Below are 17,470 nucleotides of genomic sequence, written 5' to 3'. Positions count from 1 at the left end.
TAAGCCCGTCTGTCCCAGGCATCTTGAGCTGGTCTCCGTCAGATGGGATGTTCTGGGAAAGTGTGGGATGGTTCTGCGATGGGCTGGGATGTTCTGGGATGTGTTGCAATGTGCTGGGATGATGCTGGGATGTGCTGGGATGATGCTGGGGAGTGCAGGGCTTGGGCTGGGCAGTGGCTGGGATGTGCTGGATGGTGTGAGCTGTTCTGGGATGTGCTGGAATAGTGCTGGAATGGTGCTGGAATGGTGCTGGGATGATGCTGGGATGGTGCTGGGAAGGTGCTGGGAAGGTGTGGGATGGTGCTGGGAAGGTGCTGGGAAGGTGTGGGATGGTGCTGGGATGTGCTGGGATGTTCTGGGATGGTGCTGGGAAGGTGTGGGATGGTGCTGGTATGTGGCTGGGACATGCTGGGATGGTATGGAATTGTGTGGGACGTGCTGGGTTGTGCTGGGATGGGGCTGGGACGTGCTGGGTTGTTGTGGGATGGTGCTGCAATGTTGTGGGATGCAGCTGGGATGGTGCTGGTTTGTGCTGTGATGGTGTGGAGGATGTGTGATGCGGCTGGGAGGTGCTTGAATGTTGCTGGGAAGGTGCTGGGATCGTGTGGAATAGCATGGGATGTCTAGGTTGTGCTGGGATGAGCTGGGATGTGGCTGGGATGTGATGGGATGGTGCTGGGACGTGTTGGGATGTGGTGGGATGTACTGGGATGGGGCTCGAATGTGCTGGGATGTGCTGGGATGGTGCTGCGAAGGTGTGGGATGGTTCTGGGATATGCTGGGATGCGGTGGTCTTGTCTGGGATGTCCTGGAATGTGCTGGGACGTGCTGGGGTGTGCTGGGATGTTGTGGGATGATGCTGGGATATGCTGAGACGTGCTGGAATCTGCTGGGATGGTGCTGGGAAGGTGTGGGATTGTTGTAGGATATGATGGGATGCCGTGGGCTGGTGCTGGGTTGTCCTGGGATTATGCTAGTACAGGGCTGGGATGTTCTGGGATGGTGCTGGAATGTGCCGGAATTGTGTGGGACGTGCTGGGTTGTGCTGGGATGGGGCTGCACTGTACTTGGATGGTGTGGGATGCAGTTGGGATGGTGCTGTTTTGTGCTGAGATGGTGTGGAGGATGTGTGATGGGGCTGGGATGTGCTGGAATGGTGCTGGGATAGTGCTGGAATTGTGTGGAATAGTATGGGATGTCTTGGTTGTGCTGGGATGGTGCTCAGATGTGCTGTGATGAGCTGGGGTGTGGTTGGGATGTGCTGGGCCATGCTGGCATGGTGCTGGGATGTGCTGGGATGTGGTGGGATGTACTGGGATGGGGCTCGAATGTCCTGGGATGTGCTGGGATGATGTGGGATGGTGCTGTGAAGTGTTGGTATGTTGTGGGATGCAGCAGCTGGGATGAGATGTGCTGGGATGTGCTGGGATCATCCGTGGACTTGCTGGGGTGTTGTGGGATGGTGCTGGGATGTGCTAGGACTGTGTGGGATGTGCTTGAATGGTGCTTAGATGGTGCTGGGATGCTGAGCGCCAGCCAGCTGCCCACCTGGCAGCTCTGCCACTTGCATAACTCTGCTACGCAGCTGCGTAGATGGCAGCGTGTGATGGAAAGTTCTCCTCAGGCTTTGGGTGCAGAAGTGCCTGCAGGGAAGGCCGGGCCAAAATCCTTGGCTGCCTGCCGTGCTGGAGCCCCACAGGCGTCCCAGGGGTGGCTGTTGTCTTTATTGACTTCACCAAAAAGACCATTCGGTTCAATCCTTTGTTTGTCTGAAATGTATTTTCGTGCTTTGTGTTCAGGTCCTGAGAGACAGAAAGAGGCATGGAGAATTGGAGAATATCCGCAGAGGCTCTGCCATGTCCTGAAGAAAATGGTGAAGGAGAAGGCAGCACAGGGTGGGTGTCTTTCTGTCTGTTCACTGAAGGACTGGGGAAGCAGAGTTTCTAGATAGATACATGGATGGGATGCAGGTGCTGGGATGGTTCTGGGATGTGCTGGGATGGGGCTGGAACGTGCTGGGATGGTCCTGGTTGTGCAGGGATGGTGTGGGATGTTGCTGGGCTGTTGCTGGCATGTGCTGGGATGGTTCTGCGATGGTGCTGGGATGGTGTGGGATTGTGAAGTGATTTTGCTGGGGTGTTGCTCAGATGTGCTGGGATGTGCTGGGATGTACTGGGAAGTTCTGGGTTGGGGCTGGAATATACTGGGATATGCATGGGACATACTGTGATATGCTGGGATGCTGCTGGGATGTGCTGGGATGTGCTGGGCTGGGGCTGGGATGGTGCTGGAATGTGATGGGATATGCTGGGATGTGCTGGGATGGTGTGGGGTTGTGATGGGATTGTGATGGGATGTTCTGGGAAAGTGTGGGATGGTTCTGCGATGGGCTGGGATGTGTTGCGATGTGCTGGGATGATGGTGGGATGATGGTGGGGAGTGGAGGGCTTGGGCTAGGCAGTGGCTGGGATGTGCTGGATGGTGTGGGCTGTTCTGGGATGTGCTGGAATAGTGCTGGAATGGTGCTGGAATGGTGCTGGGATGATGCTGGGATGGTGCTGGGAAGGTGCTGGGAAGGTGTGGGATGGTGCTGGGAAGGTGCTGGGAAGGTGTGGGATGGTGCTGGGATGTGCTGGGATGTTCTGGGATGGTGCTGGGAAGGTGTGGGATGGTGCTGGTATGTGGCTGGGACATGCTGGGATGGTATGGAATTGTGTGGGACATGCTGGGTTGTGCTGGGATGGGGCTGGGACGTGCTGGGTTGTTCTGGGATGGTGCTGCAATGTTGTGGGATGCAGCTGGGATGGTGCTGGTTTGTGCTGTGATGGTGTGGAGGATGTGTGATGCGGCTGGGAGGTGCTGGAATGTTGCTGGGAAGGTGCTGGGATCGTGTGGAATAGCATGGGATGTCTAGGTTGTGCTGGGATGAGCTGGGATGTGGCTGGGATGTGATGGGATGGTGCTGGGACGTGTTGGGATGTGGTGGGATGTACTGGGATGGGGCTCGAATGTGCTGGGATGTGCTGGGATGGTGCTGCGAAGGTGTGGGATGGTTCTGGGATATGCTGGGATGCGGTGGTCTTGTCTGGGATGTCCTGGAATGTGCTGGGACGTGCTGGGGTGTGCTGGGATGTTGTGGGATGATGCTGGGATATGCTGAGACGTGCTGGAATCTGCTGGGATGGTGCTGGGAAGGTGTGGGATTGTTGTAGGATGGTGTGGGCTGTTCTGGGATGTGCTGGAATGGTGCTGGAATGGTGCTGGGATGATGCTGGGATGATGCTGGGATGGGGCTGGGATGTGCTGGGATGTGCTGGGATGTTCTGGGATATGCTGGGAAGGTGTGGGATGGTTCTAGGATATGCTGGGATGTGGTGGGCTTGCGCTGGTATGTCCTGGGATGGTGCTGGTATGTGGCTGGGACGTGCTGGGACGTGCTGGTATGGTATGGAATTGTGTGGGACGTGCTGGGTTGTTGTGGGATGGTGCTGCAATGTACTGGGATGGTGTGGGATGCAGCTGGTTTGTGGGATGGTGCTGGTTTGTTCTGTGATGGTGTGGAGGATGTGTGATGCAGCTGGGAATTGCTGGAATGGTGTTGGGAAGGTGCTGGGAATGTGTGGAATAGTATGGGATGTCTTGGTTGTGCTGGGATGTGCTGGGATGTGGTGGGATGTAGTGGGATGGTGCTGGTGTGTGCTGGGATGTTCTGTATTGGTGTGGGATGTGCTTGAGTGGTGCTGAGATGGTGCTGGGATGCTGAGCGCCAGCCAGCTGCCCACGTGGCAGCTCTGCAACTTGCATAACTCTGCTACGCAGCTGCGTAGATGGCAGCGTGTGATGGAAAGTTCTCCTCAGGCTTTGGGTGCAGAAGTGCCTGCAGGGAAGGCCGGGCCAAAATCCTTGGCTGCCTGCCGTGCTGGAGCCCCACAGGCGTCCCAGGGGTGGCTGTTGTCTTTATTGACTTCACCAAAAAGACCATTCGGTTCAATCCTTTGTTTGTCTGAAATGTATTTTCGTGCTTTGTGTTCAGGTCCTGAGAGACAGAAAGAGGCATGGAGAATTGGAGAATATCCGCAGAGGCTCTGCCATGTCCTGAAGAAAATGGTGAAGGAGAAGGCAGCACAGGGTGGGTGTCTTTCTGTCCGTTCACTGAAGGACTGGGGAAGCAGAGTTTCTAGATAGATACATGGATGGGATGCAGGTGCTGGGATGGTTCTGGGATGTGCTGGGATGGTGCTGGAACGTGCTGGGATGGTCCTGGTTTTGCAAGGATGGTGTGGGATGATGCTGGGATGGTGCTGGGCTGTTGCTGGTGTGTGCTGGGATGGTGTGGTAATGTGTTGGGATGTTGCTGGGATGGTGTGGGATTGTGATGTGATTTTGCTAGGGTGTTGCTCAGATGTACTGGGATGTGCTGGGATGTACTGGGAAGTTCTGGGTTGGGGCTGGAATATACTGGGATATGCATGGGACATACTGTGATATGCTGGGATGCTGCTGGGATGTGCTGGGATGTGCTGGGCTGGGGCTGGGATGGTGCTGGGATGTGCTGGGATGGTGCTGGGATGTGCTGGGATGGTGTGAGGTTGTGATGGGATTGTGATGGGATGTTCTGGGAAAGTGTGGGATGGTTCTGCGATGGGCTGGGATGTGTTGCGATGTGCTGGGATGATGGTGGGATGATGATGGTGAGTGCAGGGCTTGGGCTAGGCAGTGGCTGGGATGTGCTGGATGGTGTGAGCTGTTCTGGGATGTGCTGGAATAGTGCTGGAATGGTGCTGGAATGGTGCTGGGATGATGCTGGGATGGTGCTGGGAAGGTGCTGGGAAGGTGTGGGATGGTGCTGGGATGTGCTGGGATGTTCTGGGATGGTGCTGGGAAGGTGTGGGATGGTGCTGGTATGTGGCTGGGACATGCTGGGATGGTATGGAATTGTGTGGGACGTGCTGGGTTGTGCTGGGATGGGGCTGGGACGTGCTGGGTTGTTCTGGGATGGTGCTGCAATGTTGTGGGATGCAGCTGGGATGGTGCTGGTTTGTGCTGTGATGGTGTGGAGGATGTGTGATGCGGCTGGGAGGTGCTGGAATGTTGCTGGGAAGGTGCTGGGATCGTGTGGAATAGCATGGGATGTCTAGGTTGTGCTGGGATGAGCTGGGATGTGGCTGGGATGTGATGGGATGGTGCTGGGACGTGTTGGGATGTGGTGGGATGTACTGGGATGGGGCTCGAATGTGCTGGGATGTGCTGGGATGGTGCTGCGAAGGTGTGGGATGGTTCTGGGATATGCTGGGATGCGGTGGTCTTGTCTGGGATGTCCTGGAATGTGCTGGGACGTGCTGGGGTGTGCTGGGATGTTGTGGGATGATGCTGGGATATGCTGAGACGTGCTGGAATCTGCTGGGATGGTGCTGGGAAGGTGTGGGATTGTTGTAGGATGGTGTGGGCTGTTCTGGGATGTGCTGGAATGGTGCTGGAATGGTGCTGGGATGATGCTGGGATGATGCTGGGATGGGGCTGGGATGTGCTGGGATGTGCTGGGATGTTCTGGGATATGCTGGGAAGGTGTGGGATGGTTCTAGGATATGCTGGGATGTGGTGGGCTTGCGCTGGTATGTCCTGGGATGGTGCTGGTATGTGGCTGGGACGTGCTGGGACGTGCTGGTATGGTATGGAATTGTGTGGGACGTGCTGGGTTGTTGTGGGATGGTGCTGCAATGTACTGGGATGGTGTGGGATGCAGCTGGTTTGTGGGATGGTGCTGGTTTGTTCTGTGATGGTGTGGAGGATGTGTGATGCAGCTGGGAATTGCTGGAATGGTGTTGGGAAGGTGCTGGGAATGTGTGGAATAGTATGGGATGTCTTGGTTGTGCTGGGATGTGCTGGGATGTGGTGGGATGTAGTGGGATGGTGCTGGTGTGTGCTAGGATGTTCTGTATTGGTGTGGGATGTGCTTGAGTGGTGCTGAGATGGTGCTGGGATGCTGAGCGCCAGCCAGCTGCCCACGTGGCAGCTCTGCAACTTGCATAACTCTGCTACGCAGCTGCGTAGATGGCAGCGTGTGATGGAAAGTTCTCCTCAGGCTTTGGGTGCAGAAGTGCCTGCAGGGAAGGCCGGGCCAAAATCCTTGGCTGCCTGCCGTGCTGGAGCCCCACAGGCGTCCCAGGGGTGGCTGTTGTCTTTATTGACTTCACCAAAAAGACCATTCGGTTCAATCCTTTGTTTGTCTGAAATGTATTTTCGTGCTTTGTGTTCAGGTCCTGAGAGACAGAAAGAGGCATGGAGAATTGGAGAATATCCGCAGAGGCTGTGCCGTGTCCTGTAGAAAATGGTGAAGGAGAAGGCAGCACAGGGTGGGTGTCTTTCTGTCCGTTCACTGAAGGACTGGGGAAGCAGAGTTTCTAGATAGATACATGGATGGGATGCAGGTGCTGGGATGGTTCTGGGATGTGCTGGGATGGAGCTGGAACGTGCTGGGATGGTCCTGGTTTTGCAAGGATGGTGTGGGATGTTGCAGGGCTGTTGCTGGCATGTGCTGGGATGGTGTGGGAACTTGATGGGATGGTGTGGGATGATGCTGGGATGATGCTGGGCTGATGCTGGCATGTGCTGGGATGGTTCTGCAATGGTGCTGGGATGGTGTGGGATTGTGATGTGATTTTGCTGGGGTGTTGCTCAGATGTACTGAGATGTGCTGGGATGGTGTGGGGTTGTGATGGGATTGTGGTGGGATGTTCTGGGAAAGTGTGGGATGGTTCTGCGATGGGCTGGGATGTGTTGCGATGTGCTGGGATGATGCTGGGATGATGGTGGGGAGTGGAGGGCTTGGGCTGGGCAGTGGCTGGGATGTGCTGGATGGTGTGGGCTGTTCTGGAATGTGCTGGAATGGTGCTGGAATGGTGCTGGGATGATGCTGGGATGATGCTGGGATAGGGCTGGGATGTGCTGGGATGTGCTGGGATGTTCTGGGATATGCTGGGAAGGTGTGGGATGGTTCTAGGATATGCTGGGATGTGGTGGGCTTGCGCTGGTATGTCCTGGGATGGTGCTGGTATGTGGCTGGGACGTGCTGGTATGGTATGGAATTGTGTGGGACGTGCTGGGTTGTGCTGGGATGGTGCTGCAATGTACTGGGATGGTGTGGGATGCAGCTGGTTTGTGGGATGGTGCCGGTTTGTTCTGTGATGGTGTGGAGGATGTGTGATGCAGCTGGGAGGTGCTGGAATGGTGTTGGGAAGGTGCTGGGAATGTGTGGAATAGTATGGGATGTCTTGGTTGTGCTGGGATGTGGTGGGATGTGGTGGGATGTAGTGGGATGGTGCTGGTGTGTGCTGGGATGTTCTGTATTGGTGTGGGATGTGCTTGAATGGTGCTGAGATGGTGCTGGGATGCTGAGCGCCAGCCAGCTGCCCACGTGGCAGCTCTGCAACTTGCATAACTCTGCTACGCAGCTGCGTAGATGGCAGCGTGTGATGGAAAGTTCTCCTCAGGCTTTGGGTGCAGAAGTGCCTGCAGGGAAGGCCGGGCCAAAATCCTTGTCTGCCTGCCGTGCTGGAGCCCCACAGGCGTCCCAGGGGTGGCTGTTGTCTTTATTGACTTCACCAAAAAGACCATTCGGTTCAATCCTTTGTTTGTCTGAAATGTATTTTCGTGCTTTGTGTTCAGGTCCTGAGAGACAGAAAGAGGCACGGAGAATTGGAGAATATCTGCAGAGGCTCTGCCATGTCCTGAAGAAAATGGTGAAGGAGAAGGCAGCACAGGGTGGGTGTCTTTCTGTCCGTTCACTGAAGGAATGGGGAAGCAGTTTCTAGATAGATACATGGATGGGATGCAGGTGCTGGGATGGTTCTGGGATGTGCTGGGATGGTGCTGGAACGTGCTGGGATGGTCCTGGTTGTGCAGGGATGGTGTGGGATGTTGCAGGGCTGTTGCTGGCATGTGCTGGGATGGTTCTGCGATGGTGCTGGGATGGTGTGGGATTGTGAAGTGATTTTGCTGGGGTGTTGCTGGCATGTGCTGGGATGTGCTGGGATGTACTGGGAAGTTCTGGGTTGGGGCTGGAATATACTGGGATATGCATGGGACATACTGTGATATGCTGGGATGCTGCTGGGATGTGCTGGGATGTGCTGGGCTGGGGCTGGGATGGTGCTGGAATGTGATGGGATATGCTGGGATGTGCTGGGATGGTGTGAGGTTGTGATGGGATTGTGATGGGATGTTCTGGGAAAGTGTGGGATGGTTCTGCGATGGGCTGGGATGTGTTGCGATGTGCTGGGATGATGGTGGGATGATGATGGTGAGTGCAGGGCTTGGGCTAGGCAGTGGCTGGGATGTGCTGGATGGTGTGAGCTGTTCTGGGATGTGCTGGAATAGTGCTGGAATGGTGCTGGAATGGTGCTGGGATGATGCTGGGATGGTGCTGGGAAGGTGCTGGGAAGGTGTGGGATGGTGCTGGGATGTGCTGGGATGTTCTGGGATGGTGCTGGGAAGGTGTGGGATGGTGCTGGTATGTGGCTGGGACATGCTGGGATGGTATGGAATTGTGTGGGACGTGCTGGGTTGTGCTGGGATGGGGCTGGGACGTGCTGGGTTGTTCTGGGATGGTGCTGCAATGTTGTGGGATGCAGCTGGGATGGTGCTGGTTTGTGCTGTGATGGTGTGGAGGATGTGTGATGCGGCTGGGAGGTGCTGGAATGTTGCTGGGAAGGTGCTGGGATCGTGTGGAATAGCATGGGATGTCTAGGTTGTGCTGGGATGAGCTGGGATGTGGCTGGGATGTGATGGGATGGTGCTGGGACGTGTTGGGATGTGGTGGGATGTACTGGGATGGGGCTCGAATGTGCTGGGATGTGCTGGGATGGTGCTGCGAAGGTGTGGGATGGTTCTGGGATATGCTGGGATGCGGTGGTCTTGTCTGGGATGTCCTGGAATGTGCTGGGACGTGCTGGGGTGTGCTGGGATGTTGTGGGATGATGCTGGGATATGCTGAGACGTGCTGGAATCTGCTGGGATGGTGCTGGGAAGGTGTGGGATTGTTGTAGGATGGTGTGGGCTGTTCTGGGATGTGCTGGAATGGTGCTGGAATGGTGCTGGGATGATGCTGGGATGATGCTGGGATGGGGCTGGGATGTGCTGGGATGTGCTGGGATGTTCTGGGATATGCTGGGAAGGTGTGGGATGGTTCTAGGATATGCTGGGATGTGGTGGGCTTGCGCTGGTATGTCCTGGGATGGTGCTGGTATGTGGCTGGGACGTGCTGGGACGTGCTGGTATGGTATGGAATTGTGTGGGACGTGCTGGGTTGTTGTGGGATGGTGCTGCAATGTACTGGGATGGTGTGGGATGCAGCTGGTTTGTGGGATGGTGCTGGTTTGTTCTGTGATGGTGTGGAGGATGTGTGATGCAGCTGGGAATTGCTGGAATGGTGTTGGGAAGGTGCTGGGAATGTGCGGAATAGTATGGGATGTCTTGGTTGTGCTGGGATGTGCTGGGATGTGGTGGGATGTAGTGGGATGGTGCTGGTGTGTGCTGGGATGTTCTGTATTGGTGTGGGATGTGCTTGAGTGGTGCTGAGATGGTGCTGGGATGCTGAGCGCCAGCCAGCTGCCCACGTGGCAGCTCTGCAACTTGCATAACTCTGCTACGCAGCTGCGTAGATGGCAGCGTGTGATGGAAAGTTCTCCTCAGGCTTTGGGTGCAGAAGTGCCTGCAGGGAAGGCCGGGCCAAAATCCTTGGCTGCCTGCCGTGCTGGAGCCCCACAGGCGTCCCAGGGGTGGCTGTTGTCTTTATTGACTTCACCAAAAAGACCATTCGGTTCAATCCTTTGTTTGTCTGAAATGTATTTTCGTGCTTTGTGTTCAGGTCCTGAGAGACAGAAAGAGGCATGGAGAATTGGAGAATATCCGCAGAGGCTCTGCCATGTCCTGAAGAAAATGGTGAAGGAGAAGGCAGCACAGGGTGGGTGTCTTTCTGTCTGTTCACTGAAGGACTGGGGAAGCAGAGTTTCTAGATAGATACATGGATGGGATGCAGGTGCTGGGATGGTTCTGGGATGTGCTGGGATGGAGCTGGAACGTGCTGGGATGGTCCTGGTTTTGCAAGGATGGTGTGGGATGTTGCAGGGCTGTTGCTGGCATGTGCTGGGATGGTGTGGGAACTTGATGGGATGGTGTGGGATGATGCTGGGATGATGCTGGGCTGATGCTGGCATGTGCTGGGATGGTTCTGCAATGGTGCTGGGATGGTGTGGGATTGTGATGTGATTTTGCTGGGGTGTTGCTCAGATGTACTGGGATGTGCTGGGATGGTGTGGGGTTGTGATGGGATTGTGGTGGGATGTTCTGGGAAAGTGTGGGATGGTTCTGCGATGGGCTGGGATGTGTTGCGATGTGCTGGGATGATGCTGGGATGATGGTGGGGAGTGGAGGGCTTGGGCTGGGCAGTGGCTGGGATGTGCTGGATGGTGTGGGCTGTTCTGGAATGTGCTGGAATGGTGCTGGAATGGTGCTGGGATGATGCTGGGATGATGCTGGGATGGGGCTGGGATGTGCTGGGATGTGCTGGGATGTTCTGGGATATGCTGGGAAGGTGTGGGATGGTTCTAGGATATGCTGGGATGTGGTGGGCTTGCGCTGGTATGTCCTGGGATGGTGCTGGTATGTGGCTGGGACGTGCTGGTATGGTATGGAATTGTGTGGGACGTGCTGGGTTGTGCTGGGATGGTGCTGCAATGTACTGGGATGGTGTGGGATGCAGCTGGTTTGTGGGATGGTGCCGGTTTGTTCTGTGATGGTGTGGAGGATGTGTGATGCAGCTGGGAGGTGCTGGAATGGTGTTGGGAAGGTGCTGGGAATGTGTGGAATAGTATGGGATGTCTTGGTTGTGCTGGGATGTGCTGGGATGTGGTGGGATGTAGTGGGATGGTGCTGGTGTGTGCTGGGATGTTCTGTATTGGTGTGGGATGTGCTTGAATGGTGCTTAGATGGTGCTGGGATGCTGAGCGCCAGCCAGCTGCCCACGTGGCAGCTCTGCAACTTGCATAACTCTGCTATGCAGCTGCGTAGATGGCAGCGTGTGATGGAAAGTTCTCCTCAGGCTTTGGGTGCAGAAGTGCCTGCAGGGAAGGCCGGGCCAAAATCCTTGTCTGCCTGCCGTGCTGGAGCCCCACAGGCGTCCCAGGGGTGGCTGTTGTCTTTATTGACTTCACCAAAAAGACCATTCGGTTCAATCCTTTGTTTGTCTGAAATGTATTTTCGTGCTTTGTGTTCAGGTCCTGAGAGACAGAAAGAGGCACGGAGAATTGGAGAATATCTGCAGAGGCTCTGCCATGTCCTGAAGAAAATGGTGAAGGAGAAGGCAGCACAGGGTGGGTGTCTTTCTGTCCGTTCACTGAAGGAATGGGGAAGCAGTTTCTAGATAGATACATGGATGGGATGCAGGTGCTGGGATGGTTCTGGGATGTGCTGGGATGGGGCTGGAACGTGCTGGGATGGTCCTGGTTGTGCAGGGATGGTGTGGGATGTTGCAGGGCTGTTGCTGGCATGTGCTGGGATGGTTCTGCGATGGTGCTGGGATGGTGTGGGATTGTGAAGTGATTTTGCTGGGGTGTTGCTGGCATGTGCTGGGATGTGCTGGGATGTACTGGGAAGTTCTGGGTTGGGGCTGGAATATACTGGGATATGCATGGGACATACTGTGATATGCTGGGATGCTGCTGGGATGTGCTGGGATGTGCTGGGATGGGGCTGGGATAGTGCTGGAATGTGATGGGATATGCTGGGATGTGCTGGGATGGTGTGAGGTTGTGATGGGATTGTGATGGGATGTTCTGGGAAAGTGTGGGATGGTTCTGCGATGGGCTGGGATGTGTTGCGATGTGCTGGGATGATGGTGGGATGATGATGGTGAGTGCAGGGCTTGGGCTAGGCAGTGGCTGGGATGTGCTGGATGGTGTGAGCTGTTCTGGGATGTGCTGGAATAGTGCTGGAATGGTGCTGGAATGGTGCTGGGATGATGCTGGGATGGTGCTGGGATGATGCTGGGATGGTGCTGGGAAGGTGCTGGGAAGGTGTGGGATGGTGCTGGGAAGGTGCTGGGAAGGTGTGGGATGGTGCTGGGATGTGCTGGGATGTTCTGGGATGGTGCTGGGAAGGTGTGAGATGGTGCTGGTATGTGGCTGGGACATGCTGGGATGGTATGGAATTGTGTGGGACATGCTGGGTTGTGCTGGGATGGGGCTGGGACATGCTGGGTTGTTCTGGGATGGTGCTGCAATGTTGTGGGATGCAGCTGGGATGGTGCTGGTTTGTGCTGTGATGGTGTGGAGGATGTGTGATGCGGCTGGGAGGTGCTGGAATGTTGCTGGGAAGGTGCTGGGATCGTGTGGAATAGCATGGGATGTCTAGGTTGTGCTGGGATGAGCTGGGATGTGGCTGGGATGTGATGGGATGGTGCTGGGACGTGTTGGGATGTGGTGGGATGTACTGGGATGGGGCTCGAATGTGCTGAGATGTGCTGGGATGGTGCTGCGAAGGTGTGGGATGGTTCTGGGATATGCTGGGATGCGGTGGTCTTGTCTGGGATGTCCTGGAATGTGCTGGGACGTGCTGGGGTGTGCTGGGATGTTGTGGGATGATGCTGGGATATGCTGAGACGTGCTGGAATCTGCTGGGATGGTGCTGGGAAGGTGTGGGATTGTTGTAGGATGGTGTGGGCTGTTCTGGGATGTGCTGGAATGGTGCTGGAATGGTGCTGGGATGATGCTGGGATGGGGCTGGGATGTGCTGGGATGTGCTGGGATATGCTGGGAAGGTGTGGGATGGTTCTAGGATATGCTGGGATGTGGTGGGCTTGCGCTGGTATGTCCTGGGATGGTGCTGGTATGTGGCTGGGACGTGCTGGGACGTGCTGGTATGGTATGGAATTGTGTGGGACGTGCTGGGTTGTTGTGGGATGGTGCTGCAATGTACTGGGATGGTGTGGGATGCAGCTGGTATGTGGGATGGTGCTGGTTTGTTCTGTGATGGTGTGGAGGATGTGTGATGCAGCTGGGAATTGCTGGAATGGTGTTGGGAAGGTGCTGGGAATGTGTGGAATAGTATGGGATGTCTTGGTTGTGCTGGGATGTGGTGGGATGTGGTGGGATGTAGTGGGATGGTGCTGGTGTGTGCTGGGATGTTCTGTATTGGTGTGGGATGTGCTTGAGTGGTGCTGAGATGGTGCTGGGATGCTGAGCGCCAGCCAGCTGCCCACGTGGCAGCTCTGCAACTTGCATAACTCTGCTACGCAGCTGCGTAGATGGCAGCGTGTGATGGAAAGTTCTCCTCAGGCTTTGGGTGCAGAAGTGCCTGCAGGGAAGGCCGGGCCAAAATCCTTGGCTGCCTGCCGTGCTGGAGCCCCACAGGCGTCCCAGGGGTGGCTGTTGTCTTTATTGACTTCACCAAAAAGACCATTCGGTTCAATCCTTTGTTTGTCTGAAATGTATTTTCGTGCTTTGTGTTCAGGTCCTGAGAGACAGAAAGAGGCATGGAGAATTGGAGAACATCCGCAGAGGCTGTGCCATGTAATGAAGAAAATGGTGAAGGAGAAGGCAGCACAGGGTGGGTGTCTTTCTGTCTGTTCACTGAAGGACTGGGGAAGCAGAGTTTCTAGATAGATACATGGATGGGATGCAGGTGCTGGGATGGTTCTGGGATGTGCAGGGATGGTGCTGGAACGTGCTGGGATGGTCCTGGTTTTGCAAGGATGGTGTGGGATGTTGCAGGGCTGTTGCTGGCATGTGCTGGGATGGTGTGGGAACTTGATGGGATGGTGTGGGATGATGCTGGGATGATGCTGGGCTGATGCTGGCATGTGCTGGGATGGTTCTGCAATGGTGCTGGGATGGTGTGGGATTGTGATGTGATTTTGCTGGGGTGTTGCTCAGATGTACTGGGATGTGCTGGGATGGTGTGGGGTTGTGATGGGATTGTGATGGGATGTTCTGGGAAAGAGTGGGATGGTTCTGCGATGGGCTGGGATGTGTTGCGATGTGCTGGGATGATGGTGGGATGATGGTGGGGAGTGGAGGGCTTGGGCTGGGCAGTGGCTGGGATGTGCTGGATGGTGTGGGCTGTTCTGGGATGTGCAGGAATAGTGCTGGAATGGTGCTGGAATGGTGCTGGGATGATGCTGGGATGGTGCTGGGATGTCCTGGGATGTGCAGGGATGGTGCTGGGAAGGTGTGGGATGGTTCTAGGATATGCTGGGATGTGGTGAGCTTGCGCTGGTATGTCCTGGGATGGTGCTGGTATGTGGCTGGGACGTGCTGGGATGGTATGGAATTGTGTGGGACGTGCTGGGTTGTGCTGGGATGGGGTGGGACGTGCTGGGTTGTTGTGGGACGGTGCTGCAATGTTGTGGGATGCAGCTGGGATGGTGCTGGTTTGTTCTGTGATGGTGTGGAGGATGTGAGATGCGGCTGGGAGGTGCTGGAATGGTGCTGGAATGGTGCTGGGATTGTGTGGAATAGCATGGGATGTTTTGGTTGTGCTGGGATGAGCTGGGATGTGGCTAGGATGTGGTGGGATGTTGCTGGGACGTGTTGGGATGTGGTGGGATGTACTGGGATGGGGCTCGAATGTGCTGGGATGTGCTGAGATGGTGCTGCAAAGGTGTGGGATGGTTCTGGGATATGGTGGGATGCAGTGGTCTTGTGTTGGGATGTCCTGGAATGTTCTGGGACGTGCTGGGGTGTGCTGGCTGTGGGCTGGCATGTGCTGGGATGGTGCTGGGTTGTGCTGGGATGTGCTGGAATCTGCTGGGATGGTGCTGGGAAGGTGTGGGATGGTTCTAGGATATGCTGGGATGCGGTGGGCTGGTGCTGGGTTTTCCTGGGATGATGCTAGTACAGGGCTGGGATGTTCTGGGATGGTGCTGGAATGTGCCGGAATTGTGTGGGACGTGCTGGGTTGTGCTGGGATGGTGCTGCAATGTACTGGGATGGTGTGGGATGCAGTTGGGATGGTGCTGGTTTGTTGTGTGATGGTGTGGAGGATGTGTGATGGGGCTGGGATGTGCTGGAATGGTGCTGGGATAGTGCTGGAATGGTGTGGAATAGTATGGGATGTCTTGGTTGTGCTGGGATGGTGCTCAGATGTGCTGTGATGAGCTGGGCTGTGGTTGGGGTGTGCTGGGTCTTGCTGGGATGGTGCTGGGATGTGCTGGGATGTGCTGGGGTGTAATTGGGATGTGGTGGGCCATGCTGGGATGTTGCTGGGACATACTGGGATGTGCTGGGATGTTCTGGGTTGGTGCTGGGAAGGTGTGGGATGGTTCAGGAATATGCTGGGATGTTGTTGGCTGGTGTTGCGATGTCCTCAGATGGTGCTGATATGGAGCAGAGATATTATGGGCTGGTGCTGGGAAGGTGCTGGGTAGGTGCTGGGATGGTGTGGAATTGTGTGGGACTTGCTGGGTTGTGCTGGGATGTGCTGGGATGTTGTGGGATGCAGCGGCTGGGATGAGATGTGCTGGGATGTGCTGGGATCATCCTTGGACATGCTGGGATGTTCTGTATTGTGTGGGATGTGCTTGAATGGTGCTGAGATGGTGCTGGGATGCTGAGCGCCAGCCAGCTGCCCACGTGGCAGCTCTGCAACTTGCATAACTCTGCTACGCAGCTGCGTAGATGGCAGCGTGTGATGGAAAGTTCTCCTCAGGCTTTGGGTGCAGAAGTGCCTGCAGGGAAGGCCGGGCCAAAATCCTTGGCTGCCTGCCGTGCTGGAGCCCCACAGGCGTCCCAGGGGTGGCTGTTGTCCTTATTGACTTCACCAAAAAGACCATTCGGTTCAATCCTTTGTTTGTGTGAAATGTATTTTCGTGCTTTGTGTTCAGGTCCTGAGAGACAGAAGAGGCATGGAGAATTGGAGAATATCCGCAGAGGCTCTGCCATGTCCTGAAGAAAATGGTGAAGGAGAAGGCAGCACAGGGTGGGTGTCTTTCTGTCCGTTCACTGAAGGACTGGGGAAGCAGAGTTTCTAGATAGATACATGGATGGGATGCAGGTGCTGGGATGGTTCTGGGATGTGCTGGGATGGTGCTGGAATGGTGCAGGAAAGTGCTGGGATGGTCCTGGTTGTGCAGGGATGGTGTGGGATGATGCTGGGATGTGTTGGGTTGTGCTGGGATGTTGTGGGAACTTGATGGGATGGTGTGGGATGATGCTGGGATGATGCTGGGCTGTTGCTGGCATGTGCTGGGATGGTGCTGGAATGGTGCTGGAATGGTGCTGGGATGTGCTGGGATGTTCTGGGATGATGCTGGAAGTTGTGGGATGGTTCTAGGATATTTTGGGATGTGGTGAGCTTGCGCTGGTATGTCCTGGGATGGTGCTGGTATGTGGCTGGGACGTGCTGGGACGTGCTTTGATGGTATGGAATTGTGTGGGACGTGCTGGGTTGTGCTGGGATGGGGCTGGGACGTGCTGGGTTGTTGTGGGATGGTGCTGCAATGTACTGGGATGTTGTGGGATGGTGCTGGTTTGTGCTGTGATGGTGTGGAGGATGTGTGATGCGGCTGGGAGGTGCTGGAATGGTGCTGGGAAGGTGCTGGGATCGTGTGGAATAGCATGGGATGTCTAGGTTGTGCTGGGATGAGCTGGGATGTGGCTGGGATGTGGTGGGATGGTGCTGGGACGTGTTGGGATGTGGTGGGATGTACTGGGATGGGGCTCGAATGTGCTGGGATGTACTGGGATGGTGCTGCAAAGGTGTGGGATGGTTCTGGGATATGCTGGGATGCGGTGGTCTTGTGCTGGGATGTCCTGGAATGTGCTGGGACGTGCTGGGGTCTGCTGGGTTGGGGCTGGCATGTGCTGTGATGGTGCTGGGTTGTGCTGGGATGTTGTGGGATGATGCTGGGATATGCTGAGACGTGCTGGAATCTGCTGGGATGGTGCTGGGAAGGTGTGGTATGGTTCTAGGATATGCTGGGATGTGGTGGGCTGGTGCTGTGTTTTCCTGGGATGATGCTAGTACAGGGCTGGGATGTTCTGGGATGGTGCTGGAATGTGCCGGAATTGTGTGGGACGTGCTGGGTTGTGCTGGGATGGGGCTGCACTGTACTTGGATGGTGTGGGATGCAGTTGGGATGGTGCTGGTTTGTGCTGAGATGGTGTGGAGGATGTGTGATGGGGCTGGGATGTGCTGGAATGGTGCTGGGATAGTGCTGGAATGGTGTGGAATAGTATGGGATGTCTTGGTTGTGCTGGGATGGTGCTCAGATGTGCTGTGATGAGCTGGGCTGTGGTTGGGATGTGGTGGGCCATGCTGGGATGGTGCTGGGACATGCTGGGATGTGGTGGGATGTACTGGGATGGGGCTCGAATGTCCTGGGATGTGCTGGGATGATGTGGGATGGTGCTGCGAAGTGTTGGTATGTTGTGGGATGCAGCAGCTGGGATGAGATGTGCTGGGATGTGCTGGGATC

Source organism: Tympanuchus pallidicinctus, unplaced genomic scaffold (genome assembly GCF_026119805.1).
Source record: "Tympanuchus pallidicinctus isolate F22 unplaced genomic scaffold, pur_lepc_1.0 scaffold184, whole genome shotgun sequence".
Classification (NCBI taxonomy): domain Eukaryota; kingdom Metazoa; phylum Chordata; class Aves; order Galliformes; family Phasianidae; genus Tympanuchus; species Tympanuchus pallidicinctus.
This window is presented reverse-complemented; position numbering follows the sequence as displayed.